Genomic DNA, 16,295 nt, shown 5'->3' on the forward strand with positions numbered 1-16,295 from the left:
TTAGTACACTAACAAATATACATTCTGAGTGTTATTAGCACATAAACACTAACACATAGTTGTCCCAAAAAAACAAACCCACACAATACATACACAAGCTAACCGTTAGTACACTAACAAATATACATTCTGAGTGTTATTAGCACATAAACACTAACAAATAGTTGTCCCAAAAAACCCACATACAATACATACACATGCTAACCGTTCGTACACTAACAAATATACATTCTGAGTGTTATTAGCACATAAACACTAACACATAGTTGTCCCAAAAAAACCACATACAATACATACACATGCTAACCGTCAGTACACTAACAAATATACATTCTGAGTGTTATTAGCACATAAACACTAACACATAGTTGTCAAAAAACCCTAATACAATACATGCACATGCTAACCGTTAGTACACTAACAAATATACATTCTGAGTGTTATTAGCACATAAACACTAACACATAGTTGTCCAAAAAAAACCCACATACAATACATGCACATGCTAACCGTTAGTACACTAACACATACACATTCTTAGTGTTAGTAGCACATAAACACTAACACATAGTTGTCCCAAAAAACAAACACATACAATACATACACATGCTAACCGTTAGTACACTGACACATACACATTCTGAGTGTTACTAGCACATAAACACTAACACATAGTTGTCCCAAAAAACAAACACATACAATACATACACATGCTAACCGTTAGTACACTAACAAATATACATTCTGAGTGTTATTAGCACATAAACACTAACACATAGTTGTCCCAAAAAAACCCACATACAATACATACACATGCTAACCGTTAGTACACTAACACATACACATTCTGAGTGTTAGTAGCACATGAACACTAACACATATTATATTTGTCCAAAAAAACCCCATACAATACAAACACACCCTAACCGTTAGTACACTAACAGATATACATTCTGAGTGTTAGTAGCACATAAACACTAACACATAGTTGTCCCCCAAAAAAAACACATACAATACATACACATGCTAACCGTTAGTACACTAACACCTACACATTCTGAGTGTTAGTAGCACATGAACACTAACACATATTATATTTGTCCAAAAAAAAACCCCATACAATACAAACACACCCTAACCGTTAGTACACTAACAAATATACATTCTGAGTGTTAGTAGCACATAAACACTAACACATAGTTGTCCAAAAAAAACCCACATACAATACATACACATGCTAACCGTTAGTACACTAACAAATATACATTCTGAGTGTTATTAGCCCATAAACACTAACACATAGTTGTCCCAAAAAAACCCACATACAATACATACACATGCTAACCGTTAGTACACTAACAAATATACATTCTGAGTGTTATTAGCACATAAACACTAACAAATAGTTGTCCCAAAAAACCCACATACAATACATACACATGCTAACCGTTAGTACACTAACAAATATACATTCTGAGTGTTATTAGCACATAAACACTAACAAATAGTTGTCCCAAAAAACCCACATACAATACATACACATGCTAACCGTTAGTACACTAACACATACACATTCTGAGTGTTAGTAACACATGAACACTAACACATATTATATTTGTCCAAAAAAAAACCCCATACAATACAAACACACCCTAACCGTTAGTACACTAACAAATATACATTCTGAGTGTTAGTAGCACATAAACACTAACACATAGTTGTCCCCAAAAAAAACACATACAATACATACACATGCTAACCGTTAGTACACTAACACATACACATTCTGAGTGTTAGTAGCACATGAACACTAACACATATTATATTTGTCCAAAAAAAAAACCCATACAATACAAACACACCCTAACCGTTAGTACACTAACAAATATACATTCTGAGTGTTAGTAGCACATAAACACTAACACATAGTTGTCCCAAAAAACCCACATACAATACATACACATGCTAACCGTTAGTACACTAACAAATATACATTCTGAGTGTTATTAGCACATAAACACTAACACATAGTTGTCCCAAAAAAACCACATACAATACATACACATGCTAACCGTTAGTACACTAACAAATATACATTCTGAGTGTTATTAGCACATAAACACTAACAAATAGTTGTCCCAAAAAACCCCACATACAATACATACACATGCTAACCGTTAGTACACTAACAAATATACATTCTGAGTGTTATTAGCACATAAACACTAACAAATAGTTGTCCCAAAAACCCACATACAATACATACACATGCTAACCGTTCGTACACTAACAAATATACATTCTGAGTGTTATTAGCACATAAACACTAACACATAGTTGTCAAAAAACCCACATACAATACATGCACATGCTAACCGTTAGTACACTAACAAATATACATTCTGAGTGTTATTAGCACATAAACACTAACAAATAGTTGTCCCAAAAAACCCACATACAATACATACACATGCTAACCGTTAGTACACTAACACATACACATTCTGAGTGTTAGTAACACATGAACACTAACACATATTATATTTGTCCAAAAAAAACCCCATACAATACAAACACACCCTAACCGTTAGTACACTAACAAATATACATTCTGAGTGTTAGTAGCACATAAACACTAACACATAGTTGTCCCAAAAAACCCACATACAATACATACACATGCTAACCGTTAGTACACTAACAAATATACATTCTGAGTGTTATTAGCACATAAACACTAACACATAGTTGTCCCAAAAAAACCCACATACAATACATACACATGCTAACCGTTAGTACACTAACAAATATACATTCTGAGTGTTATTAGCACATAAACACTAACAAATAGTTGTCCCAAAAAACCCCACATACAATACATACACATGCTAACCGTTAGTACACTAACAAATATACATTCTGAGTGTTATTAGCACATAAACACTAACAAATAGTTGTCCCAAAAAACCCACATACAATACATACACATGCTAACCGTTCGTACACTAACAAATATACATTCTGAGTGTTATTAGCACATAAACACTAACACATAGTTGTCCCAAAAAACCCACATACAATACATACACATGCTAACCGTTAGTACACTAACAAATATACATTCTGAGTGTTATTAGCACATAAACACTAACACATAGTTGTCAAAAAACCCACATACAATACATACACATGCTAACCGTTAGTATACTAACAAATATACATTCTGAGTGTTAGTAGCACATAAACACTAACACATAGTTGTCCCAAAAAACAAACACATACAATACATACACATGCTAACCGTTAGTACACCAACAAATATACATTCTGAGTGAACTTAACAGTCTGAATTTTTTAAATGTAGAGTGTCGAGTAAAATTTTTAAAATTGTGTCATGTGCACAAAATTTATTATGGGTCAAGTGCCCCCTACCTGTGCCAGTTTTTTACCAAAACCTCAGAAATTCACAACTATAATACTAGAAGGCGGCTTTTTAATTTCCATGTGCCTAAAATCAAAAGTTCAGCTGGCACTACTTTTTATTACAGTGCAATTCGGGATTGGAACATGCTTCCAAATGACATCAAAAATATCCCCAATCTTAATCATTTCAAGAGTGCAATCAGGAAACTTTTCAGTAATGGCTAATTTCCAGTGGGGTCTGTTGTCCATTGTGTGCTTTCTTTCTTTTTTTGTTTATACTCTTGCCTTTTTTGCCAAAATCTTTCTTTCAAGGACCCCATTGGAAATAAGCCTGAAACATTGGCTTTATGGGTTATCCCGGTTCCTAGTGTATCTTTATCTTCACATTGTATATCTTTTAATTTCTTATTTTGTCAAGTGTTATATTTATGTAATGTATTTTAAACTGTGCAATATAATATTTTTATGTATTTTGTATTATGGAACCAAATAAAATCAATCAATTATTAGCACATAAACACTAACACATAGTTGTCCCAAAAAAAACCACATACAATACATACACATGCTAACCGTTAGTACACTGACACATACACATTCAGAGTGTTAGTAGTACATAAACACTAACACATAGTTGTCCCAAAAAAACAAACACATACAATACATACACATGCTAACCGTTAGTACACTAACACATACACATTCTGAGTGTTAGTAGCACATAAACACTAACACATAGTTGTCCAAAAAACAACAACCATACAATACATACACATGCTATACTCTGGTTGCTGTACGAAAAAGGTATAAAAATCAAAAAGACTAATCCCTCCAATTAGCTCCTGCTGATTTCCCATTATGGAGCTATCAACATGGTGTGAAAAGTGTGCCAACAGGTTTCATAATAACATTATTACATAACAATTTTCTATCTTTTGGATTGTCTACTGTGGTTTATCATTGGGTGGGCTTGTCCAGCTGTGAGTGAAAATGACCAAAGGGGGTAATTATCAGTAAGTGGGCCTGGATTAATCCCTTTTTTCGTAACAAAATTCAACACATACACATTCTGATTGTTATTAGCACATTAACACTAACACATAGTTATCCCAAGAAAACAAACACATACAATACATACACATGCTAACCGTACTGCACTAACACATACACATTCTGAGTGTTAGTAGCACATAAACACTAACACATAGTTGTCCCAAAAAAACAAACCCATACAATACATACACAAGCTAACCGTTAGTACACTAACACATACACATTCTGAGTGTTAGTAGCACATGAACACTAACACATATTTGTCAAAAAAAACCCCATACACACCCCAACCGTTAGTAGACTAACAAATATACATTCTGAGTGTTAGTAGCACATAAACACTAACACATAGTTGTCCCAAAAAACAAGCACATACAATACATACACATGCTAACCGTTAGTACACTAACAAATATACATTCTGAGTGTTATTAGCACATATACACTAACACATAGTTGTCCCAAAAAAACCACATACAATACATACACATGCTAACCGTTAGTACACCATCACATACACGTTCTGAGTGTTAGTAGCACATAAACACTAACACATAGTTGTCCAAAAAAACCCACATACAATACATACACATGCTAACCGTTAGTACACTAACACATACACGTTCTGAGTGTTAGTAGCACATAAACACTAACACATAGTTGTCCAAAAAACAACAACCATACAATACATACACATGCTATACTCTGGTTGCTGTACGAAAAAGGTATAAAAACCAAAAAGACTAATCCCTCCAATTAGCTCCTGCTGATTTCCCATTATGGAGCTATCAACATGGTGTGAAAAGTGTGCCAACAGGTTTCATAATAACATTATTACATTACAATTTTCTATCTTTTGGATTGTCTACTGTGGTTTATCATTGGGTGGGCTTGTCCAGCTGTGAGTGAAAATGACCAAAGGGGGTAATTATCAGTAAGTGGGCCTGGATTAATCCCCTTTTTTCGTAGCAAAATTCAACTAATACACTAACACATACACATTCTGAGTGTTAGTAGCACATAAACACTAACACATAGTTGTCCCAAAAAACAACAACATACAATACATACACATGCTAACCGTTAGTACACTAACACATACACATTCTGAGTGTTAGTAGCACATTAACACTAACACATAGTTGTCCCAAAAAAACCCACATACAATACATACACATGCTAACCGTTAGTACACTAACACATACACATTCTGAGTGTTAGTAGCACATAAAAAATAACACATAGTTGTCCCAAAAAACAAACACATACACATGATAACCGTTAGCACACTAACATATACACATTCTGAGTGTTAGTAGCACATAAACACTAACACATAGTTGTCCTCAAAAAACAAACACATACAATACATACACATGCTAACCGTTAGTACACTAACACATACACATTCTGAGTGTTAGTATACTAGCACATAAAGACTAACACATAGTTGTCCCAAAAAAACAAACACATGCAACGCTGGTATGCTATGTGTTAGTATACTTGCACATAAACACTAACACATAGTTGTCCCAAAAAAACTAACACATACAATACATACACATGCTAACCGTTAGTACACTGACACATACACATTACGAGTGTTAGTATACAGCACATAAACACTAACACATAGTTGTCCCAAAAACAAACAAACACATACAATACATACACATGCTAACCGTTAGTACACTAACACATACACATTCTGAGTGTTAGTATACTAGCACATAAAGACTAACACATAGTTGTCCCAAAAAAACAAACACATGCAACGCTGGTATGCTATGTGTTAGTATACAGGGTGTAACAATAAAATTTATACAATTGCATTTTGACTTCTCAGGAAAAAACTAAAAGAGTTATAGCACAAATGTTATATGCAATACAATCAGTAATATCTTGGCTAAAAGAAGACGTTTAGTTGGTTTCTTTACTAGCTTTGGTTCAAAAGTTATGTCCGATTAATTAAATCGTCCAGAAAACGTGTTGGGCCACTTTTGCCATGTTTACGCATATCAAGTTTGAACCGCGTAGATATGCTTATCGTGCATTAAACATCAAAGAACTGACACAAAAGAATTATAAGTGGTGTTTCTTCATAAAATTAAGGGCTGGGGTATGAACGTTTGGACAGTATTTATTTTGGGACATCAGAGTACATCAGACATATCGAATTGCATTCTGAATACGAAGAATGTCATTCTGATATCAAATAATTTTGATTTTTTGAAATTCGCAGTTTAATACACATTTTATGGCAAATCATTAAAAATTGATATTTTTGATATTGAACAGTACTTGAAGTAAACTTTATAAATCTGATGATACTTAAAGTGTATGTAGGTGGGATGAAAAGCCGACGATCAATTGAAAATTTTGACCTTTCGTATTGAAGATATGGATTTTTTTTCCCAAAACACCTAATTGTTTTTGGTGTTTTGTGAAAAAAAAATCCATATCTTCAATATGAAAGGTCAAAATTTTCAATTGACCGTCGGCTTTTCCTCCCTGCTACATGCACTTTAAGAATATATCATTAGATTTATATAATTTACTTCGAGGACTGTTATATATCAAAATTTGAAAAATATCAAATTTTTATAATTTGTCATAAAATTTGTATTATATTGTGATTTTCAAAAATGAAAATTATTTGATATCAGAAAGACATGCTTCGTATTCAGAATGCAATTCGATAGGTCCGAGGTGCTCTCATGTCCCACAAAAAATACTGTCGAAACGCAATAAACGCTCATTTTAGATCCCTTAACATGAACTTAATAATAATATATTTCTTTAAAATCTATAAATGAAGTCATAAAATTTCTTTCAAAATTATCTTATATAATTTCTCATATTCCTGAGATATCATTGGTAAAACTGAAAACAGTTTTTGCATCCATAAGTACAAAACAATAAAATTTTGAAATTAAGTTCAGCTGGGCTTCTAGCTGTTCTGGGGCGACCACTATTGCCAGCATTTCTGTTAACAAATTCTACATACTTTCTCATAGTTATATGTAATTGTATGCCTTGATGGAAAACGTGAGTTTGGAAAATGAGCTATAAACAATCTTATGGTTTCTGCTTGACTCCGTGTGCTACCGAATGTCACAACCATAAAAAATACGCTCTTCCAACGTGGATTGGGGTTGAAGTTGTTGAGCTGCAGCCATGATTTCTAGTAAATGAGGTTATGTCCATGCTTAGTTGTGACTTTCGAAAACTCAAGGAAATATTATATTATGTAATCATTTCTACCACTTCGTATACCCCATTGTTTAAAACTACCTATCATAAGAGCACCGTCCAACTGGTCCATGGTTCAACTCTATTCAGTCACTTTTGTAACACTTAGACCAAAGTGGCCCAAGTGGTTTTGAGACTAGGTTACATAATTGGCCATATCTTCACTTGTATACCATTGATTTTATTGGAACAAAGCTTATCTGGTGGCTAAAGAAATGATCTTGACAGACATATAAATATCAAACCAAAAGACAATAGGCATACTTGTGTCATTCTCTTTTCAAAATTGTACAAATTTTATTGTTACACCCTGTACTTGCACATAAACACTAACACATAGTTGTCCCAAAAAAACTAACACATACAATACATACACATGCTAACCGTTAGTACACTGACACATACACATTACGAGTGTTAGTATACAGCACATAAACACTAACACATAGTTGTCCCAAAAACAAACAAACACATACAATACATACACATGCTAACTGTTAGTATACTAGTACATCAACACAAACACATAGTTGTTCCAAAAATCAAACACATACAATACATACACATGCTAACCGTTAGTACACTAACACATACCCATTCTTAGTGTTAGTATACTAGTGCATAAACACTAACACATATAGTTGCCCCCCCAAAAAAAAAAAAAACCCCACACATACAATACATACACATGCTAACCGTTACACATACACATTCTGAGTGTTAGTATACTAGCATATAAACACTAATACATAGTTGTCTGGCTGCATTCCCAGTCAACATGACAACCCATTTATTAATTGTTCTCATTGCCAATTTTGACATTTTATCTAAGTAGCAATTGTAGGTATACACCGAAATAAGTATACCATAGTTTAATTGGTAGAATCAAGGTACAGTACAAAGTATGTAGTATTCGATACGGAATGTAATGTTTAAGTTTGTTCATGACACCAATATTTCTTGAAATCGTTTTAGTTATGTAGTCAATATGACTTTTCCATGCTAAGTGTTCATCTATAATAACCCAAAGAATTTTGTGTTTTTAACTCTGCAAGCTGTGTATTGTTTAATATAATTTTAGTGTTATCTTGTATTTTATTTGTCATCTAATATCATATAGTTTGTTTTATTGGCATTAACAAACAATTTATTAGCTTTGAACCAATTAGAAACTTTTTTCAATTCATCATTTATCAAAACTATGTTTTCATTGATGTTTTTATCAGAATACAAAATAGTGGTGTCATCCGCAAACAATACAACGTCAAGTACGTTGGATGCATACGTAATACCATCACAAGAAGAAGGGGGCCCAATATCGACCATTGTGGAACACCTCAGGCCCCGGCCTCAGGCAATGTTTTTGTCAGCATCAGCCTGTTCCTAGGCTTGTATTCCAAAACAACTTTGGTCTTCCTGGCATTGATCCTTGTCATGAGTTGCATACTTTTCCTTTCTAAGATTGTAAGCGATGGAAGCCAGCCTCCCACGTTCTCTTTTCACAAACAGGAGGTATGTCCTGTAGTACTCTTATTTTGCTCCCGCCTTTCATATTCTTTGGGTCCACAAAGAAATGCCGGTCACATGGTTAAGCAAATCTCGCAATAATAGGACAAGGAGGCATTTTCACGTTTAGCAAATTTTGACTGAGGTAGTCTGTGGCAATCACTTGTCATGAGTTGCATGCTTTTCCTTTCTAAGATTGTAAGCGATGGAAGCCAGCCTCCCACGTTCTCTTTTCACAACAGGAGGTATATCCATAGAGCAATTCCCGGAGAGGGCTCAACTCATTAGCATGAGGCGCATTGATATGTAAATAGCGTATTGTTATTCAAATTTGTGCCCTGGCGTATTGCGGGCGGTAGTCATGTTATGCAGACGGGGCCTGCATCCATGCCAAATTGATAAGTGAATACGTATAATCACCTTTCTTTATTAACTATAAGCTGGTATATTTCGTATACCGTTTCGTTATAAAAGAAAGGCCAAATATTAAATGTATCAAGTGTATACACTTTGAGATTTACATGCCTTTTTATCGTCTGAAGTGCGGAGCTCCAGCGACTGAAACTACAGCTAAAAGCCAGTTGGTGGCAACGCGTGGCCGCACCCGGCTGCATCATAGAATCCTATCCCAATAATATGGAATTTTATCGAATACATTAGAAGCAAACACGGTTCGTCTGCATTTAAAAGACATGTTAATTCACAATGATATATAATTGAGTGTACACAGTGTCATCCAGCTATGTCAAAGCAACAATGGATCTTAAAATGTTCAAGGACATTGATTTATTCGATTTCCGGAATACGCAGACTGTGACCAATCAAAAGTTGGTTCATTTTGGTGTTGTGTATGCATAGCTGAAATGGCACTATGATGTGAAATTCTTTACATACATTTAAAAATACTTATTCACTCCGGAAGCCAAGTACCAATATGTCTGATAATTGCAGATTGATAATTATTATCACGCAAGGAAACGAATAGAAACACACATTCAAAATGGCGCCAAAATGGAAGGTCAGATGAGATGTCAAATATTTTCTATACTTCAAATTCTACATGTATTTCATACCTTAAACCTGTCACGCATTTTCTTCGCATTACTGACAGCAAGTCCTTATTTCGACACTACTATTGCAAACAGTCATTTCCAAATTAATTTAGTAGACTTTCTTTGAAAAACATATCACGATGCCTGATGGGAAATGCCTGTCCGCCATTTCATTAAATCGGGTCGTTTTCGAGTGTTTTGTGCCCAGATGTATTGGGGGCGCGCTATACTCTCATTGAACAGACAAAGTTCGTAAAACTAACGGCGTCAGTATTCGCCAACTTGATCATGGGGTCGAATATGAATTATTCATAATGGTTCATAACGGATCGATAACTGGCCTCATTTTCTAGATAGCAAACCAACGGGATTTGTCATTCGTTTGCGTGCTTAATAAAACCCCGGGGGCACTCCCTATCTGAAATGGCAGGGATGTGCCTCGGCCATGTTAAAAGTAGGGGGCATTCAGGTCATATGTACAATTACAAAAATATGGGGTCATTCAGTACACAACCTGAATAAAAATGGGGTCATTCGGTATGAAACTTTGAAAAAAGGATGGTCATTGGGGTAACAAAAAGTAAAATGGGAGTCATTGAGTACCGGATTGCCAAAAGAGTATCATTAAGTACACATAAATAAGTGCCAAACTGCGTAAAAACAACTTGGCTACCTTGGAAAGGAGAAAAATCTCATTATTTCTGGAGGAGAACACAAATACCACCTAAATTTGGGAATTAAAAGGGGGTCATTGGGTATAGCAGGAAATAGAAAAAGGGGGTCATTGAGTACATGATTTTTTTAAAGGGGGTCATTGGGTAATAGGTAGGACCATAACACAAAAAAGGGGGTCATTGGGTACAAGCCGGTTTGAAAAAGGGGGTCTATCCCGAGGCACATGATGCATATCTGTCATGGAAGTGCCCCCCCCCCGGGAATAAAACAACCGTGAATTTAGTGTCACCCCCTTGGTATATCCTGTAGTACTCTTATTTTGCTCCCGCCTTTCATATTCTTTGGGTCCACAAAGAAATGCCGGTCACATGACTATGCCCCTCTCCAGTTGATCATCAGATACAGAAAAGTTGTGGTGCCACACATCCAACAAGACTGATTCAATGTCCTCTGCCCTTTCTTTTCCTCCACACCATATACCAATAAGTTATTCTTTCTATACTAATAGTAATAATGTTTCTTCCCAATCAAGTTCGTTTGTATCCACTGATGATTTGATCTCGGGGAGTGTTTTCTTTTGCATTTCATCAAGAATTTCAGCATGATTACTCGTTGAAGTTTCGTTGTCGATTTAAATGTTCTAAGTTCCTCTTCCATCTCTTTAATATCTCGTCGATTCTCATCCAGTTTAGTCATAATTTCTTGTTTCATTTGTAAAATTAACTGCTTCAATTCAGAGTTACTTACATCCTAATTTCCCCCATGGTCACTGTGTAGGTGTATTACAATATACAGTACGTGATTACACTTCAATACGCTGGCGAAGTTACGTAATAAATCGGATTAATTACCATAGCAATAGGTGAAAACAATTTTGAATATATCGCGCTGCACTACAAGCAGGTTGAACTCATCACATACAGGTCTTTTCAAAGATACTAATCTTACAGGTGCGAGTTTCAGCATGACATGGTTCAATGCAGAGGTACCGCATGAACGCAACGCACTGAAGGGTCTATTGTTCTATTGTGTCCAATTTGAGCGCTGGCATATTGGAAAATGTTGCCAATCAATATTCATGAAGTCGTGCGATCGACACCTACAGCTGTTCAATTGGGCGACTTTATTGTTAGGTGCTTTTATTCATACATTGGGCGTATCGAGCTGCATTGGTTGCATTTGGATTTGGATTTGGAAGATACCTTCTCTTAAATAACAGTACGACCATTCCATGTCAACTCCAGGGATGTGCACCGCAGCACCTCTTCAATTTTTTTTTTTTTTTTTGTGGTGGTAGATATTGATGAGAAAGTAAAATCCCGAAAATTTGAGCTTCATACTCCATTTCGTTTTCCTGTGGCATCAATTTGAAATTTAGGGGGGTCAGCATAAAAAATGTGTCGTAACGCGAAAGACGATGTTTGGAGGTCCATAAATGTATAAAGGGAACCCTTTACAACTTTGAAAAGTATGTATCCTGGGATACTTATTGTGTAGAATTCAAATCTGGCATCAGAAGCCCTTTGGTAGGAAATTACTCTTATCCAATATTGAGCCTATTAGAATACTTTTAGCTGAGATATTACCCATGCAAAACCCCAATTGTACATTTTTTGTACATTTTGACCCCCCTGAAAACCAATGTCAGACAATTTGATCCACCATCAACTTCAGGTATGTTGAAAATATGTCCTTGGACAACATTTCTGAGAGATATTGGCTTGGGGTCTCGATGGCTTCAACACATTAGTTAGGTTTGCATTCTCCATAGACTTGTACATAAGTCATTATACATGCGAAATCAAAAATATTTTGGTGTTTTGGGAAAAAAAATCCATATCTTCAATACGAAAGGTCAAAATTTTCAATTGATCGTCGGCTTTTCATCCCACCTACATACACTTTAAGTATAAATCATCAGATTTATAAAGTTTACTTCAAGTACTGTTAAATATCAAAAATATCAATTTTTAATGATTTGCCATAAAATGTGTATTAAATTGCGAATTTCAAAAATCAAAATTATTTGATATCAGAATGACATTCTTCGTATTCAGAATACAATTCGATATGTCTGATGTGCTCTGATGTCCCAAAATAAATACTGTCCAAACGTTCATACCCCAGCCCTTAAGTAAGAGGTAATAATTATGGCAATAAATCCGCCGTATAAAACTGAACACAGCTCAATCCAGCCTCATAGGCCTATATCATGTAAATGTATTATGTGATGCAAATGTTGACTAGGAAAAAAAATATCGCACGCCGGCAACTAGACTACTATACAAAAAAATAGTATCACATCTTTCCTGCTCAATCAATATATTATAATACTTGCAAATAGATCATAGTTTACTAATCTAATCCTGTAATATAGACCTGTTATATCACCTTTACATGGTTTGTTATGGTAGGGATTAGTGTCCGATCTCTGTAATGTAATGTAAATGAAGCATATTGATATGCAGGAAGAATCGATCAGGGTGCTATCTATTAGGGAAAGATAAACACTAATCAAAATATCAATAGACAAGAAGAAAGGGATGTAGAGATTTGTAATTGAGTCATGCATGATTTAACAGAAGGTTCTTTCCAAAACCCAAACGTAATGTGGTCCGCAATTATATTGAATATAGTATTATAGGCCTACAAGTATGATTTGCTTTGCTTTATTGATTGATTCAGAAATAGTATGGCTATAGACGAATCCAACGAGCCAAGTCATGGTCGGGAATTGGTCGGACATCTTTGGGTAGCCGCTAGCACCAACCTGGTGTTTTGAGCGTCCAATTGTGCAAATAAAAGCCGCCTAACACCTAGAGAAGATGCAAGGACGAGGTGGGTTAATAGAATAATAGCTAATAATATAAACAATAGAGATAATTCCGCAGGTAATCCCGTCGCATCTATTCATACATAGTCCTTTTGTTTGCAAGTACATCAATGCATAGATACCGCGTGTAGTTAATCCGATTATTATGTCACTTCAACATTTCAACAGCGAATAGACCAGCTGTGTGTTTTGTCGACGGGAACTATATCGTGTTGTCAACTTTAATCTTTCTTTTGTCTACCTGTGTTTTCGCGGAAGGTGTAAAACGGGTGATGGAATGCAGTTTAAAATTTCTGCCAAGGCCGAATCCACCGAGCCAAGTCATGGTCAGGATTTGGTCGGACATCTTTGGGTAGCCGCTAGCACCAACCTGGGGTTTTGAGCGTCCAATTGTGCAAATAAAAGCCGCCTTTGGTGCTAGCGGCTACCCAAAGATGTCCGACCAAATCCTGACCATGACTTGGCTCCTTGGATTCGTCTATATGCTTCTCGAGTCATTGGCAAATATATCACATTTGAGGTCCAGGGTAGACTCGCTTGCCAGTCCTATATAGACGAATCCAAATACACGCATCCCTACACCTGACTAGCAGCCTTTAGTTGGGTCCCCGTCAGCTACAATGCATCCAAAATGTGAAATGATTCGGCCTTGGCGGAAATTTTAAACTGCATTCCATCACCCGTTTTACACCTTCCGCGAAAATACAGGTAGACAAAAGATTGATTTAAGTTTACAACACAATACAGTTCCAACAGGTGTGCAAATAAAAACCGCCTTACACCTAGATAAGGTCGAGGAGGGTTGATATAATAATACAATAGAGATAATTCCGTAGGTAATCCCGTCGCATGTATTCATAGATGTACAAATGGATAAACAAAAGGACTATGTATGAATAGATGCGACAGGATTACCTCTATTGTATATATCATTGTATTAACCCTCCTCGTCTTTGCATCTTCTCCAGTGTTAGGCGGCTTTTATTTGCACAATCGGGCGCTCAATACCCCAGGTTGGTGCTAGCGGGAAACCAAAGATGGCCGACCAAATCCTGACCATGACTTGGCTCCTTGGATTCGTCTATACGCGGTGCTTATGTAAATTATTATGGTAGGCCTATACATAATAAAACACGATGTGGACCGCGGCACAGTGTCAACAGCCAGTGTTATAAATATAAACTTAATACTCCGTTGGCGAGCGACGCGACGGGCGATTGGTATTTCACCGAACGCAAGAAAAGGAGGCCTACCGTATCTGATTGGCTATAAATCGATCGCTTTGTCGCTCAGAGGTGTAGTACAAACTCAAAATGGAGACATGTATTCAATTCGATTGAATCGATATTCTATTCCTGACGCAGATAAAGAAAGTCGATAAATGTACATTATATTATAGATACAGCACCTGGGTTTTACACGGGTTCCTTTGTATAATTCATTTCTCAAACAGTTGAAAATATCACAATTTTACTTTGGATTTCAAAATCTTTACTTTATAAAATGCAGTTAAAGATATCCACAGCAAACAGCAAGGCCCCGCTAATTAGTGTATTGCTTTTCGAGTTAGTGTACTGGAAACAAAACCTGCGTTTTACCTGAAAACAAATCGAGCGTTACGTAATCTATTTCCTCTATGGTAGTTAATCCGATTATTACATAAATTCGCCAGCGTATACAGTCAATGACGAATGATGAAACGAACGATGCTGTCGATCGATTTCCTTTGTCCTATACTACACACTGTACAGAAAGTGGCGGTCGGAAGAATTTTCTAGCTCAAAATCACAGTTTTTTATAGAAAAATATAGCCACATCACAAGGTTCAGATAGATCTGTACATATTTATCATCAGTTTATGAGTAAAGAAATGCTGCAAAGTATGTTAAAATCCAAATCAATTACGTTTTTTCTCGTAGCTCCATTCGAATATTCACAAACAATTTTATCAAATCAATTGGTTCAGCCATTTGTATACAAACGGATCCACCGCTTGCTGCTTGATATTAAATAGACCATCCGTTGCAAACCTGTCCGTGAATAAGAATCGTTTGTTTACAAACACCTGAAACACTCCAAACCAACAGTTCACAAACACTTTTTTCAAATCAATTGGTTCAGCTATTTGTATACAAACGGATCCACCGTTTGTTGCTTGATATTAAATAGATTATCCGTTGCAAACCTGCCCCTGAAGAAGAACCTGAAACACTCCAAACCAACAGTTCACAAACACTTTTTTCAAATCAATTGGTTCAGCCATTTGTATACAAACGGATCCACATAGATTATCCGTTGCAAACCTGCCCGTGAAGAAGAACCGTCTGTTTACAAACACCTGAAACACCCCAACCAATAGTTCACAAAAACTTTTTTCAAATAAATAGATTAATGAATGAAACAAACGGCAAGTTGCTGTTAAACTTTCAACAAGAACACCCAATACTACATTAGCCTCGCTAAATTCAACATTTACAGAAATGCATTACTAGTGACTGCAA

Source organism: Amphiura filiformis, chromosome 5 (genome assembly GCF_039555335.1).
Source record: "Amphiura filiformis chromosome 5, Afil_fr2py, whole genome shotgun sequence".
NCBI classification, from domain to species: Eukaryota; Metazoa; Echinodermata; class Ophiuroidea; order Amphilepidida; family Amphiuridae; genus Amphiura; species Amphiura filiformis.